Source organism: Ranitomeya imitator, chromosome 4 (genome assembly GCF_032444005.1).
Source record: "Ranitomeya imitator isolate aRanImi1 chromosome 4, aRanImi1.pri, whole genome shotgun sequence".
Lineage (NCBI taxonomy): Eukaryota > Metazoa > Chordata > Amphibia > Anura > Dendrobatidae > Ranitomeya > Ranitomeya imitator.
In genome coordinates, this window is record NC_091285.1 from 128754223 (window position 1) to 128769704 (window position 15482).

Consider the following 15482-nt stretch of genomic DNA (forward strand, 5'->3'; position numbering starts at 1 on the left):
TTAGGCTGGGTTCACATTGCGTTATGGCTCTATGTTTAACGGACTACGTTACACCGCGGCATAACGCGGTGTAACATAGTCCGTTAACGCCGTCATAGACTGCAATGTTGGATGCATCGCTAGCGCACTCCCACAATGGGCGTGCGCTAGCGATGTGCCGTCATTTGAATGACGGACCCGAGACGCGGGCTGCGTTTCCGGGTCCGTCCCTTCTAGCGCAGATGGAGCTAGCAGAAGCTCCATCTGCGCTAGCGCTGTGCAAAAGTCGGCACTTGCGTTAGCGCAGTCCATTCAACGTATGCGTTGAACGGCCTGCACTAGCGCAATGTGAACCTAGCCTTAACTGTTTGATGAGGTGCCCATGTTTAATAGGAGTGCCTGTTGAAGTAAGAAAGTTTCTTGCCCTCCGTATGGGGCCATAGTCGTGGGCCACCCCGAAACAGTACCTAGAGCCAATGTATTTGTTGTATCGCTTACCTTCTGCCCCTCTAAGTGCTTCAATGAGTGCTGTCAAATCCGCCTCTTTTGCAGACATGAGAGGAGGGAGTGGTTCTGCTTTTATTATCTCATGCTGAGTGACCACTGCATACCCAGTGTAGAACTGGCCGTCCTCACCGATGCTCCTTGAACCATCTATAAAAAGCTCTACATCTGGATTAGTGTGAGGTACATCAGAAACATGTGAGAAACCTGCTGTTTTTTGACCCATAAGAACTATACAGTCATGTTCATGGTATACATCTACTGACAAATTTGTCAAATTTTGTAAAAACTGGTTTTCCTTGTCCCTCCTGTTCTTCTCCCCCTTTTAAATCCACTACATCAATTGGAATTAGAGTAGCTGGATTCAAAATCATGCATTGTTTAAAGGTTACATTGGGAGGCATTAAAAGTTCATATTGAAGTTTGAGATGTCTGGCTACAGATGTAAAAGGAGATAGAGAAAGGAAAAACATTTTTTGGCAAGAAGCAAAACTTTTAGAACTTTAATAAGTAAATAAGTACAGACAATTTTGTTTATAGAGTAACATACTCTTGTGGCATAGAACCCGTATGCAAATTTTTGACAATTGACAGATTGCCAACATTTATTCACAATATTCTGCTATCCCGTCTGAGGTATATCTTATCCCTCTCAGAGTTCCTATCTTCAAATAATAACCCTACTGTTATCTTTCTCATTGCCCTTTCCAATTTCCTTTACCAGTATCTCACACTAATTCAAACTGAACATTCATTTGAAACTCTACCTCTTATCCCACTTATTAACATACTTTACACATTACGGATCGACATCACCTTCTAGTGGCCTGTCCTTGTGGCAGACATCAAACAGTCCAATTTTATAGTTTGAATCCACTTAGGAGAACAGAAAGTTTTGCAGACTGAGTTTTATTTAGCAGACACCTGAATGGTCTGTTTTTGGGATACCAGAGATTAGGTTTCTCTATGTGATTCAACAATGTTCCAGGGGTCCACTGAACCATGGGGCTCTCATGAACATTAAGCCGGAATACTTTAAAATCTGGACATCTTTCAGACTGGGGTCCAAACTCAGTATACTCTTGACTAGGGTTGAGCCAAGCGGATCGGACAAATTGAAAAATCGCCGACTTTCGGCAAAGACGGGTTTTGTGAAACTCGACACGATCCTAGTGTGGGATCGGCCATGAGGTGGGCGATCATCGCGCCACAGTCGCGTTTTGTATGATGTTTTCAGCGCCATTTCTCAGCCAATGAAGGCGGACACAGAGTGTGGGTAGCGTGATGACATAGGTCTCGGTCCCCACCATCTTAGAGAAGGGCATTACAGTGATTGGCTTGCTTTCTGCGGTGTCACAGGGGCTATAAAGGGGCGTGCACGCAGACCGCCATCTTACTTCTGCCGATCTTAGCATAGGGAGAGGTTACTGCAGCTGCATCAGAAGAAGGGATATAGTTAGGGAGGGAAGATTAAGCCCCGAAACTGCTTGTGGTTTAGCGATTTCCACTGTCCAACACCACCTTTTCTTTGCAGGGACAGTGGAGTTTATATTTTTGTGCATCAGCTCTGTAGCTTATTAGGCTGCCGTATAAAGCTCCCTGATAGCTGCATTGCTGTTTGTACGCAGATGTGCAAACTAACTGCTTTTTTAAAAGCAAAAATCCTGTTGCTCCTATCTGCACAGTTATCTTGTTTATTTGTCCACACTTTTGTGTGCAGCAGTCCTTTTTATTGCTGCCTGTCATACTTGTCCTGAGATCATTGTAGGGAGATTGAAATTGTAGTACAGTCCTTGTATTTTTTTTAAATATCTTCCAGCCATGTTCTGCCACTTACATTGTGTAGTGTTATACACTGTGACCTAGTTTTGTTGCAGTCTCTCCCCAAAAAAGGGAGATTTAAATTGGCACTAAGTGGATCTACGTCAGTTCTGTTTGTCGTATATCTTCCAGCCATGTTCTGCCACTTACATTGTGTAGTGTAATACACTGGGCCTGAGTTTAGTTGCAGTCTCCCAACCCCCAAAAAAGATTTAAATTTTCAACAAGTTTATATACACCTTCTACCTTGTTTTACAGTAACATATAACGGTTGTTATTTTGGTTACATTTTCCCAAAAATGAGGAAGTCTGGTGGAAGAGGCCGTGGGCGGGCGTTGCCAGCTGGTAATGATGGTGGTGGTGGAGCATCTGGTGGTAGTGGGAAAAGTAAAATAGCACCTAAGGCTCGAGGTGTTGAGCCAGCGTCATCGTCTGGCTACACAAGGCATCGAAGACTCCCTTATCTGGAAGTAGGAAAACTGCTTTTAAAGCCGAAGCAGCAGGAAAAAGTTTTGGCTTTACTTGCTGACTCATCCTCTAGCTCTTTCGCCTCCTCTTCAGAAAGTTCCAAATATAAAAGCAGCGAGTCGTCAGTGGATGCTCCCGGTCAGGAACAAGTCGCTTCCTTGTGTCCTTCACCTAAACCAAAAGTGAAGGAGGCGGCAGGCGACACTACAGGTTACTCCATGGAGCTCTTTACACATACCGTGCCTGGGTTACAAAGGGAAATTGTAAACTGCCCATTACAAGAAGAATTGGACATGGAGTGCACAAATGCACAGCCACAGCTAGATTACTATGCTGTTCCATTGACTCAGATCACTACATTGCCCTCGCAGTGTACTGAGCCAGAATCTGACCCTGATGAGACTATGGTGCCTCGTCACACGGGGACACAGAGGAAGGTGCACATGACATTCAAGAGGAGGTGATAGATGACCCAGTTGTTGACCCAGATTGGCAGCCATTGGGGGAAGAGGGTGCCGCTGCCAGTAGGTCAGAAGCTTAGGAGGATGATCCGCAGCTGCCATCTACATTGCAACAGCTTTCATCTGGCAGGCCCGTATCTGGCAAAAAAAAGTTTGTCAAAACCAAAAACACTTTTAGGACAGCGTGGCCATCCAGAGAAAGTAGCACAGCGTGCAATGCCTGAAAAGGTATTCCATAGTAGGAAGATTGCAGTGTAGGAATTTTTTAACCAAGATCCGAATGATCAGTGCAAAGTTATCTGTAAGAAATGCTCAAAGACCTTTAGCAGAGGGAAGAATCTCCAAAATTTAAATACAACGTGCATGGGTAGACATTTAGCCAGCATGCACTTGCAAGCCTGGACTAACTACCAAAGGTCCCGTACCGTTGGTGCACATGCTCAGAATGAAGGTAGTCAGCAACGCTACATTGCTTCCCTCACTGTAAGCCCTCCGGTTAGGACAACACCAGCAGCAAATGTGGAGGTCGCAAGGCCAAAGCAGTCAGGGAATCAAAAGGTTCTTGGTAGGAAACACTGTATATAGGCCAAGATCAAGAATACCATCACCAACCCTCTCTCAATCTGCCATGTCCACTTCCACCCCCGCTAGTTCAACCATATGCTGTAAGGAGTGGCGCAGACAGACACAGGTAGTAGGCCTAAAATAAAAAACTAGGCTAAATGCAGTTTAAAATTTGTAACGGGAGTACACAGGCGGCATAGCTTTGTTCAGTGGAGGACAACTGTAAGCACTGGCTGACCTAGTTAAGAGGCACAAATAAGTAAGTAGGCTAAATGCAGTTCAAAATTGGTAACAGGAGTACACAGGCGGCATAGCTTTGTTCAGTGGAGGGCAACTGTAAGCACTGGCTAACCTAGTTACTAGGCCCAAATAAGTAAGTAGGCTAAATGCAGTTAAAAATTTGTAATGGGAGTACACAGGCGGCATAGCTTTGTTCAGTGGAGGACAGCTGTAAGGAGTGGCGCAGACAGACTTAGTAGGCCTAAAATAAAAAAGTAGGCTAAATGCAGTTAAAAATTTGTAACGGGAGTACACAGGCGGCATTGCTTTGTTCAGTGGAGGACAGCTGTAAGCACTGGCTGAGCTATTTACTAGGCCCAAATAAGTAGGTAGGCTAAATGCAGTTAGGCTACGTTCACATTTGCGTTGTGCGATGTTGCGTCGGAGACGCAATGCAAAACGCAAACAAAAATGCAACAAAACGCACGCTAAAACGCAGCGTTTTGCAACGCATGCGTCCTTTTTTGCCGAAATTTGGACGCCAAAAAAATGCAACTTGCTGCGTCCTCTGCACCCCACACTTGCGGCAAAAAAACGCATGCGTCGCAAAACGCAGCACAATGCATGTCCATGCGCCCCCCATGTTAAATATAGGGGCGCATGACGCATGCGTCGCCGCGGTTGCGCCCGACGCAACGCAAATGTGAACGTAGCCTTAAAAATTTGTAACGGGAGTACACAGGCGGCATAGCTTTGTGCAGTGGAGGACAGCTGTAAGGAGTGGCGCAGACAGACACAGGTAGTAGGCCTAAAATAAAAAAAGTAGGCTAAATCCAGTTCAAATTTGGTAACAGGAGTACACAGGCGCCATAGCTTTGTTCAGTGGAGGACAACTGTAAGGAGTGGCACAGACAGACTTAGTAGGCCTAAAATAAAATAGTTGGCTAAATGCAGGTCAAAATTTGTAATGGGAGTACACAGGCGGCATAGCTTTGTGCAGTGGAGGACAACTGTAAGGAGTGGCTGACTGTTAGTAGGCCAAAATAATAAAGTGGGCTAAATGACTGCCCCAAAAATGTTGATAAATAAACAGGTGGCATTGCTAGGTACAGGGTTGGGCTCCTCTGCTGAGTAGCAGACAGTGGTAGTTGGCGCAAAGTATTAACTGGTCTAAATGGAGGCCAGGGCCCCTGTATATTTTTACTATCATCTATCATTTTAACAAATTTGCATTGGCAGTGGCATTGAAGGATTTAACAGCACAGACTACACAGTGGTGGAGCAGGGAGAGGTAAGCATTGCAAATGGAAGAGCACTGTTCGAGCTGGGGGGGAACACTCTCTCGTGGGCGGCGGTACTGGCACAGGGCCCCTCATATTACGATGGTGTGTCTGATGTTGGTTGTGCACCACCACCATCAGAGACACTTCATTGTACTATGAGGGACCCTGTGCCAGTGCTGTCGACCAAGAGTGGGCACACCCACCTGTCCAGGCAAATGGCACTCGCATGGGTGCTTGCGCCAAGTGGTGACCACGGTCCTGTGGGGGGAGTCAGCCGATTTAGGGAGCTATAAAAATGGCCTATGGTGGACATTCAGCAGCTGCAAATGGAGGAATTGGAGCAGTCAGTAAGAGGAGGCCAAAATCAAGACATTTTTCAGGCAAGCTACGTGTCAGCAGGGGAATGTGGGGCAAAATAATTTGAAATCCATGATTGGTTCATCTTAATGAAGGTTAGATCATCAACATTTCGGGTAGCCAGACGAGTCCTTTTTTCGGTCAGTATTGAACTGCGCACTGAAGACTCTTTCTGATAGCACACTAGCAGCTGGGCAAGCAAGCTCCTGTAATGCATATTCTGCCAATTTAGGCGGGGTGTCGATTTTAGATGCCCAGTAATCAAAAGGGAATGACCTGTGAGGGAGAACATCGATAAGGGAGGAAAAATAGTTCGTAACCATACTGGACAAATGCTGTCTCCTGTCACTTTGAATCGATGCAGCAGTACCTATCGTGTCTGCGGTCATTGCGAAATCACTCCACAACCTGGTCATAAAACCCCTCTGTCCAATGCCACTTCGAATTTGTGTACCTCTAACACCTCTGCCATGTTGCCCCCTACAGCTCGTGTGAGAACCATCACCGCCGCTGTGTCCTGGGAATGCCTGAACCAAACGGTCTACAAGAGTTGCTTGTTTGGTAGCCAATATTTACTCAAGGTTCTCGTTTGGCATGATATTTTGTAATTTTCCTTTATATCGTGGATCCAGGAGGCAGGCCAAAAAGTAATCGTCATCGGTCATCATTTTGATAATGCGGGGGTCCGTTTTTAGGATACGCAAGGCATACTCAGCCATGTGGCCAATGTTCCAGGTGTCAATTCACTGCTTGTGCTGGGTTGAGGAGCACTTTCTTGCAAATCAACATCACTTGTGTCCTGCAAAAACCCTGTACCTGACCTTGCAACGCCACCAGTTTCTATCGGCCCGAGAAGCATCCTCCTCCCATAAATATTCATCTCCATCATCCTCCTCCTCTTCGTCTGCCACCTCGTCCAGGAGAGTTCCCTGAGCAGACAATGGCTGACTGTCATCAAGGCTTCCCTCCTCCTCGGCTCCAGACGCCTGCTCCTTAATGTGCGTCAAACTTTGCATCAGCAGACGCATTAGTGGGATGCTCATGCTTATGATTGCGTCATCTGCACTTACCAGCCGTGTGCATTCCTCAAAACACTGAAGGACTTGACAGAGGTCTTGTAGCTTCGACCACTGCACACCAGACAACTCCATGTCTGCCATCCAACTGCCTGCCCGTGTATGTGTATCCTCCCACAAATACATAACAGCACGCCTCTGTTTGCACAGCCTCTGAAGCATGTGCAGTGTGGAGTTCCACCTTGTTGCAACGTCGATTATTAAGCAGTGCTGGGGAAGATTCAGCGATCGCTGATGGTTCAGCATTATGCTGGAGTGTACGGGCGACCGGCGGATGTGCGAGCAAAGTCTTCGCACCTTCAGGAGCAGGGCTGGTAACCCCAGATACATTTTCAGGAAGCACTGCACCACCAGGTTCAAGGTGTGAGCCAGGCAAGGTATGTGTTTCAGTTCTGAAAGGGCTATGGCAGCCATAAAATTCCTTCCATTATCACAGACTACCTTGCCTGCCTCAAGATGTACACTGCCCAGCTATGACTGAGTTTCTTGCTGCAAGTGCTCGGCCAGTACTTCCGTGGCGGGTCTGTTTTCGCCCAAACACTCCATTTCCAACACAGCCTGCTGACGCTTACCACTAGCTGTCAGGAAGGAAAGCCAAAACTTTTTCCTGCTCTTCCGGCTTTAAAAGCAGTTTTCCTACTCCCAGATAAGGGAGCCTCCGAGGCCTTGTGTAGCCAGACGATGACGCTGGCTCAACACCTTGAGCCTTAGGTGCTATTTTGCTTTTCCCACTACCACCAGATGCTCCACCACCCCCACCATCATTACCAGCTGGCAACGCCCGCCCACGGCCTCTTCCACCAGACTTCCTCATTTTTGGAAAAAAATGTAACCAAAATAACAACCGTTATATGTTACTGTAAAACAAGGTAGAAGGTGTATATAAACTTGTTGAGAATTTAAATCTCCCTTTTCTTTGGGGGGGAGACTGCACCAAAACTCAGGCCCAATTTAAATCTCCTTTTTATTGGGGGGAGACTGCAACAAAACTCAGGCCCAGTGTATTATACTACACAATGTAAGTGGCAGAACGTGGCTGGAAGATATACGACAAACAGAACTGACGTAGAACCACTTAGTGGCAGTTCAAATCTCCCTTTTTTTTTTGGGGGGGGGGGAGACTGCAACAATATTCAGGCCCAGTGTATTACACTACACAATGTAAGTGGCAGAACGTGGCTGGAAGATATGCGATAAACAGAACTGACATAGATCCACTTAGTAGCAATTTAAATCTCCCTTTTTTTGGGGGGAGACTGCAACAAAACTCAGGTCCAGTGTATTACACTACACAAAGTAAGTTTTAGAACTTGGCTGGAAGATATACGACAAACAGAACTGACGTAGATCCACTTAGTGCCAATTTAAATCTCCCTTTTTTGGGGCGGAGACTGCAACAAAACTCAGGCCCAGTGTATTACACTGCACAATGTAAGTGGCAGAACGTGGCTGGAAGATATACGACAAACAGAACTGACGTAGATCCACTTAGTGGCAATTCAAATCTCCCTTTTTTGGGGGGGAGACTGGAACAAAACTCAGGCCCAGTGTATTACACTACACAATGTAAGTGGCAGAACGTGGCTGGAAGATATACGACAAACAGAACTGACGTAGAACCACTTAGTGCCAATTTAAATCTCCCTTTGTTTGGGGGGAGACTGCAACTAAACTCAGGCCCAGTGTATTACACTACACAATGTAAGTGGCAGAACGTGGCTGGAAGATATACGACAAACAGAACTGACGTAGATCCACTTAGTGCCAATTTAAATCTCCCTTTTTTGGCAGGGAGACTGCAACAAAATTAGGGCACAGTGTATAACACTACACAATGTAAGTGGCAGAACGTGGCTGGAAGATATATAAAAAAAATACAAGGACTGTACTACAATTTCAATCTCCCTACAATGATCTCAGGACAAGTATGGCAGCAATAAAAAGGACTGCTGCACACAAAAGTGTGGACAAATAAACAAGATAACTGTGCAGAAAGGAGCAACAGGATTTTTGCTTTTAAAAAGCAGTTGGTTTGCACAGTGGCGTACAAACAGCAATGCAGCTATCAGGGAGCCTTATACGGCAGCCTAATAAGCTACAGAGCTGATGCACAAAAATATAAACTCCACTGTCCCTGCAAAGAAAAGGTGGTGTTGGACAGTGGAAATCGCTACAGCACAAGCAGTTTCGGGGCTTAGTCTTCCCTCCCTAACTATATCCCTTCTTCTGATGCAGCTGCAGCAACCTCTCCCTATGCTAAGATCGGCAGAAGTAAGATAGCGGTCGGCGTGCATGCCCCTTTATAGCCCCTGTGATGCCGCAGAAAGCAAGCCAATCACTGCAATTCCCTTCTCTAAGATGGTGGGGACCGAGACCTATGTCATCACGCTGCCCACACTCTGCGTCCGCCTTCATTGGCTGAGAAATGGCGCTGAAAACGTTATAGGAAACGCAACCTCATGGCGGATCCCACACTAGGATCGGGTTGGGTTTCACGAAATCCGACTTTGCCGAAAGTTGGCGATTTTTCAATTTGTCCGATCCGTTTCGCTCAACCCTATTCAGCACAGTTGCTTCACTTACAGCCTCCCCAAATATTAGTTAGATTATTGCCTCCACAATAATACCAAAAATATATGGTTTCAGCTTATCTCATTCTTACACGTGTGACTGTGTTTCACCTTTTTTAGTGTTCCTCTGTTTTATCCCTGGTGCCAGTTGACCAGGGATCATAACTAAGTGGACACCTTTATACGAGCGGGACTTTTATCTTTAAATCCTTATTACTTGCATACGATCATTGAGCTCATTCAAGGAGTCTCATAGATCAATCACCTTCTTCCACACACAGTTATTCGATCAAACAAAAGCTAATACCTTTCACAGCTACAGGACTTATACTCCCCCTTTCCTGGTGCTTTTTGTCTACATTCTCCATTTCTGCCTAGTCTCTCTCTGGTTGATGTTCTAATGTGCTCCTTATCGTGCAACACCACTTGTGCCCACTTCTCCCGGCCCCCAATTGGCTGTCAATAGCGCCCGTAATTGTCCCACAATGTGCATAACCTAAGACTGAATAAGCGTACTTTATCAGCTCATAGGTGTGCGGTCCTCCCAAAACAATGGTTCCTCTTATTGTCTTCTCCTTGCGTAACCTAAACTGGTTTTAGTTTGTAGGTGTGCAGACCTCAGGAACAATGATTTGTGACTTTGGCCAACGTGACAACTCCAGGGTCACTGTCATCAAATCCTATGGCCTCTTATTGAGAAATGGCACATTCCTCAGATTAAAGTCTTAGCATACACAGATTTTATACATCAACCAGGGAGCGAAACAAACTAACAATAGGCAGACTAGTGTGATCAAAACTCTCTCAAGATCTACTAGCATCATATGGGAGCAGCTTGTGCATACAAGACAAGACAGACAGACTTAAGGTACCGTCACACTGAGCAACTTTAGAACGATAACGATAGCGATCCGTGACGTTGCAGCGTCCTGGATAGCGATATCGTTGTGTTTGACACGCAGCAGCGATCAGGATCCTGCTGTGACATCGCTGGTCGTTGCTGAAAGTCCAGAACTTTATTTCGTCGCTGGATCACCCGCTGACATCACTGAATCGGCGTGTGTGATGCCGATCCAGCGATGTGTTCACTGGTAACCAGGGTAAATATCGAGTTACTAAGCACAGGGCCGCGCTTAGTAACCCGATGTTTACCCTGGTTACCATTGTAAAAGTTAAAAAAAAACAGTACATACTTACATTCCTTGAGCACAAAGCACAAGCCCATTTCCTCTGTACCAAGGATGGGCAACACTCCAAAAACTACTCAGAACATATTGATCACGGAGTTATTAAACTCCATAAATCATGAAGCGTTAGATATACCAAATAACTTTTATTAACACATAAAACTACAAACAGTTAAAAGAATGCCTCACAGTTACAAATTGTGAACAGTACAAAGATCAGCGAGATAAGCAGGTATAAACCCATCCAGGTAACATCCATCTATATGTCATAATGTGCAAAAAATAAGCTTACTTAAGCCCAAAGATACTGTTGTACACTGGTGACAATGCAGACTATACAGAGGGAGACGGTCTAATGGTGCCATAAGATGCTATGCGAGTATATCTCCCACCACTAAAACCAGAGCGGGTCATAGAGGAAAGGCTGAAAAAAATCAGTGCACGCGGGGAAAATTGCCCAGCAGCAGACGTAAGTACGCCTATAATAAAAAATGACAAGGCCCATAAGTCTATGAGCCTCATAACAAACTGGCCAAATACAAAGGGAGTACCCCACAGCTGGCGCCTGTAGTGAAGAGAGTGAAGCACTCACCCCAATGTGTAAAAAACTCCAGCCCAGCAAACAATCCCGTCAGCCTATAGTCACAGCTCTTGATAAGGCTAAGAACCAATAAAACTGCACAAAAGCAACAAACATATGAAAATGTAAACAGATCCCATACATATTACCTGAATACGTTTCCTGCAATGATAGCCTCGTGGCACGCTGAAGCTCAGTTAACCCCGACACGCGTTTCGCATCTGCTTCCTCACGCCCCCATGAGGAAGCAGATGCGAAACGCGCGTCGGGGTTAACTGAGCTTCAGCGTGCCACGAGGCTATCATTGCAGGAAACGTATTCAGGTAATATGTATGGGATCTGTTTACATTTTCATATGTTTGTTGCTTTTGTGCAGTTTTATTGGTTCTTAGCCTTATCAAGAGCTGTGACTATAGGCTGACGGGATTGTTTGCTGGGCTGGAGTTTTTTACACATTGGGGTGAGTGCTTCACTCTCTTCACTACAGGCGCCAGCTGTGGGGTACTCCCTTTGTATTTGGCCAGTTTGTTATGAGGGTCATAGACTTATGGGCCTTGTCATTTTTTATTATAGGCGTACTTACGTCTGCTGCTGGGCAATTTTCCCCGCGTGCACTGATTTTTTTCAGCCTTTCCTCTATGACCCGCTCTGGTTTTAGTGGTGGGAGATATACTCGCATAGCATCTTATGGCACCATTAGACCGTCTCCCTCTGTATAGTCTGCATTGTCACCAGTGTACAACAGTATCTTTGGGCTTAAGTAAGCTTATTTTTTGCACATTATGACATATAGATGGATGTTACCTGGATGGGTTTATACCTGCTTATCTCGCTGATCTTTGTACTGTTCACAATTTGTAACTGTGAGGCATTCTTTTATACTTACATTCCTGTCACGTCCCCCAGCGTCAGCTTCCCTGCACTGTGTAAGCGCCGGCCGGCCGTAAAGCAGAGCAAAGTGGTGATGTGAGCTGGTCATGTAGAAAGACTTGACTATAGCGTACCTGGAGTTCGGTCTGCAGATTGTGAGACAGGCGAAGACAGAGAATTTATAAGAAACTAACGTCCTTACCTTCCCAGGGTTAGTTTGTATGTTCTCTGGTCGCCAGCCTGCGGTTGCCGGACTTCAGATATTGGTAGTCTTTTGCTACGTCCAGCCCCCCCAGGGACAGCAAAATGTTAGGCTGGTCTTCAAGTCAGACCATCAAGTATATTGGACGGTTGTCATATGTGAGGATCTCGAGCAAGTGATGGATATAGACAGAGTATATCTGTTTCAAATGCAATAAATTTATTCAATCACATCTCGCCCTTATATATTTTTTTTATCCAAAATCTTTTATTGAGAGCAAAACATAGCAGAGTACAATAAATGCATAAAGTTGCAGATCAACAACACATATCAAATTAAAAGCACAGAAATGTGAGCTAAACAGTTTGACCTGCAACAACTTGAGTCCAAACTCTCATTTTGCTATAATGGGAAATACAAACACAACCAAGGTTAGAAGGTGGGGGAGGGAAGGTGTTGAGTGAGACAAGCAACAGATCTTTAACAAACAAGCAAGGATACTGAGGAAGTAGAAAGTAAAGGGCCTAGTATCAAGCAAGTCTAAACTCAGTAAGGAAGGACATTATCTGTTATAGCTAATAGAGGGCTGCAAAAGAAGAATCCAGCCAGGGGGCCCAAGAACAAACTCCCTTTTCCTTCTGCTTAAGGAAAGAAGCTAGTAAGTATTCGTATTGAAAGTGAGAATTTACCTTGTTAATAAGCTCAAATACAGGAAGGGTTTGGGGACTTCAAATTGGCAGCAGCACAAAATCTTGTAGATATCAGAATATGTCAAAAAACCATCCCCATCTCAACCGGAAACTTGTCCAGACCAAGATATAAGACCGCCAGACTGGGTTCTGTGTTGTGAATTCTGTGGCTGAATTCACTCCTGTGGTCACAAGTGGTACTGCAGCTTCTGAGCTTCCTCCCTCAGGTGTTCTGGTGAGCTCGTTAACTGCTTCATTACTTAACTCCGCCTGATGCTGCTATCCTTGCTCCTTGTCAATGTTTCAGTGTTGGATCTGAGCTTCTCCTGATTGTTCCTGTGACCTGCTGCTCTGTATAGCTAAGTGCTTTTTGCTTTTTTGTTGCTTTTTTTCTGTCCAGCTTGTCTTTTGTTTTGCTGGAAGCTCTGAGACGCAAAGGGTGTACCGCCGTGCCGTTAGTTCGGCACGGTGGTTTTTTTTTGCCCCCTTTGCGTGGTTTTGCTTTAGGGTTTTTTGTAGACTGCAAAGTTCGCTTTACTGTCCTCGCTCTGTCCTAGAATATCGGGCCCCACTTTGCTGAATCTATTTCATCCCTACGTTTTGTCTTTTCATCTTACTCACAGTCATTATATGTGGGGGGCTGCCTTTTCCTTTGGGGAATTTCTCTGGGGCAAGTCAGGCCTATTTTTCTATCTTCAGGCTAGCTAGTTTCTTAGGCTGTGCCGAGTTGCCTAGGTAGTTGTTAGGCGCAATCCACAGCCGCTTTTAGTTGTGTTTAGGATAGGATCAGGTGTGCAGTCTACAGAGTTTCCACGTCTCAGAGCTCGTTCTTGTATTTTTGGGTATTTGTCAGATCACTGTGTGCGCTCTGATCGCTAAGCACACTGTGTTTCTGGATTGCCTTCATAACACCTGTCATTAGCAAACATAACAGTACAAGGAGCCTAACTAATGATTCTCAATAGAGGGAAAGAAAAAGTTCTGACATCATTTTTTTTTTTTCTCTGCTCTGTGTTCACTTTTTTTTTTTCCCCTAGACATTTGGGTGATTCTGGACACAGGTGTGGACATGGATATTCAGGGTCTGTGCTCTTCAATGGATAATCTCGTTATAAATGTACAAAAAATTCAAGATACTATTGATCAGAAATCTATGTTAGAACCAAGAATTCCTATTCCTGATTTGTTTTTTGGAGATAGAACTAAGTTTCTAAGTTTCAAAAATAATTGTAAGCTATTTCTGGCCTTGAAACCTCATTCTTCTGGTAATCCTATTCAACAGGTTTTGATTATTATTTCTTTTTTGCGCGGCGACCCTCAAGACTGGGCATTTTCTCTTGCGCCAGGAGACCCTGCATTGAGTAGTGTCGATGCGTTTTTCCTGGCGCTCGGATTGCTGTACGATGAGCCTAATTCAGTGGATCAGGCTGAGAAAAATTTGCTGGCTTTGTGCCAGGGTCAGGATGATATAGAAGTATATTGTCAGAAATTTAGGAAATGGTCAGTACTCACTCAGTGGAATGAATCTGCGCTGGCAGCTTTGTTCAGAAAGGGTCTCTCTGAGGCTCTTAAGGATGTCATGGTGGGATTTCCTATGCCTGCTGGTTTGAATGAGTCTTTGTCTTTGGCCATTCAGATCGGTCGACGCTTGCGCGAGCGTAAATCTGTGCACCATTTGGCGGTACTGCCTGAGGTTAAACCTGAGCCTATGCAGTGCGATAGGACTATGACTAGAGTTGAACGGCAGGAATACAGACGTCTGAATGGTCTGTGTTTCTACTGTGGTGATTCCACTCATGCTATTTCTGATTGTCCTAAGCGCACTAAGCGGTCCGCTAGGTCTGCCGTCATTGGTACTGTACAGTCCAAATTCCTTCTGTCCATTACCTTGATATGCTCTTTGTCGTCGTTTTCTGTCATGGCGTTTGTGGATTCGGGCGCTGCCCTGAATCTGATGGATTTGGATTATGCTAAACGTTGTGGGTTTTTCTTGGAGCCTTTGCGGTGTCCTATTCCATTGAGAGGAATTGATGCTACACCTTTGGCCAAGAATAAACCTCAATACTGGGCCCAGCTGACCATGTGCATGGCTCCTGCACATCAGGAAGTTATTCGCTTTCTGGTGTTGCATAATCTGCATGATGTGGTCGTGTTGGGGTTGCCATGGCTACAAACCCATAATCCAGCATTGGATTGGAATTCCATGTCGGTATCCAGCTGGGGTTGTCAGGGGGTACATGGTGATGTTCCATTTTTGTCGATTTCGTCATCCACCCCTTCTGAGGTCCCAGAGTTCTTGTCTGATTATCAGGATGTATTTGAAGAGCCCAAGTCCGATGCTCTACCTCCGCATAGGGATTGTGATTGTGCTATCAATTTGATTCCTGGTAGTAAATTCCCTAAAGGTCGATTATTTAATTTATCCGTGCCCGAACACGCCGCTATGCGCAGTTATGTGAAGGAATCCCTGGAGAAGGGACATATTCACCCATCGTCATCACCACTGGGAGCAGGGTTCTTCTTTGTAGCCAAGAAGGATGGTTCGCTGAGACCGTGTATTGATTACCGCCTTCTTAATAAGATCACTGTTAAATTTCAGCATCCCTTGCCATTGTTATCTGACTTGTTTGCTCGGATTAAGGGGGCTAGTTG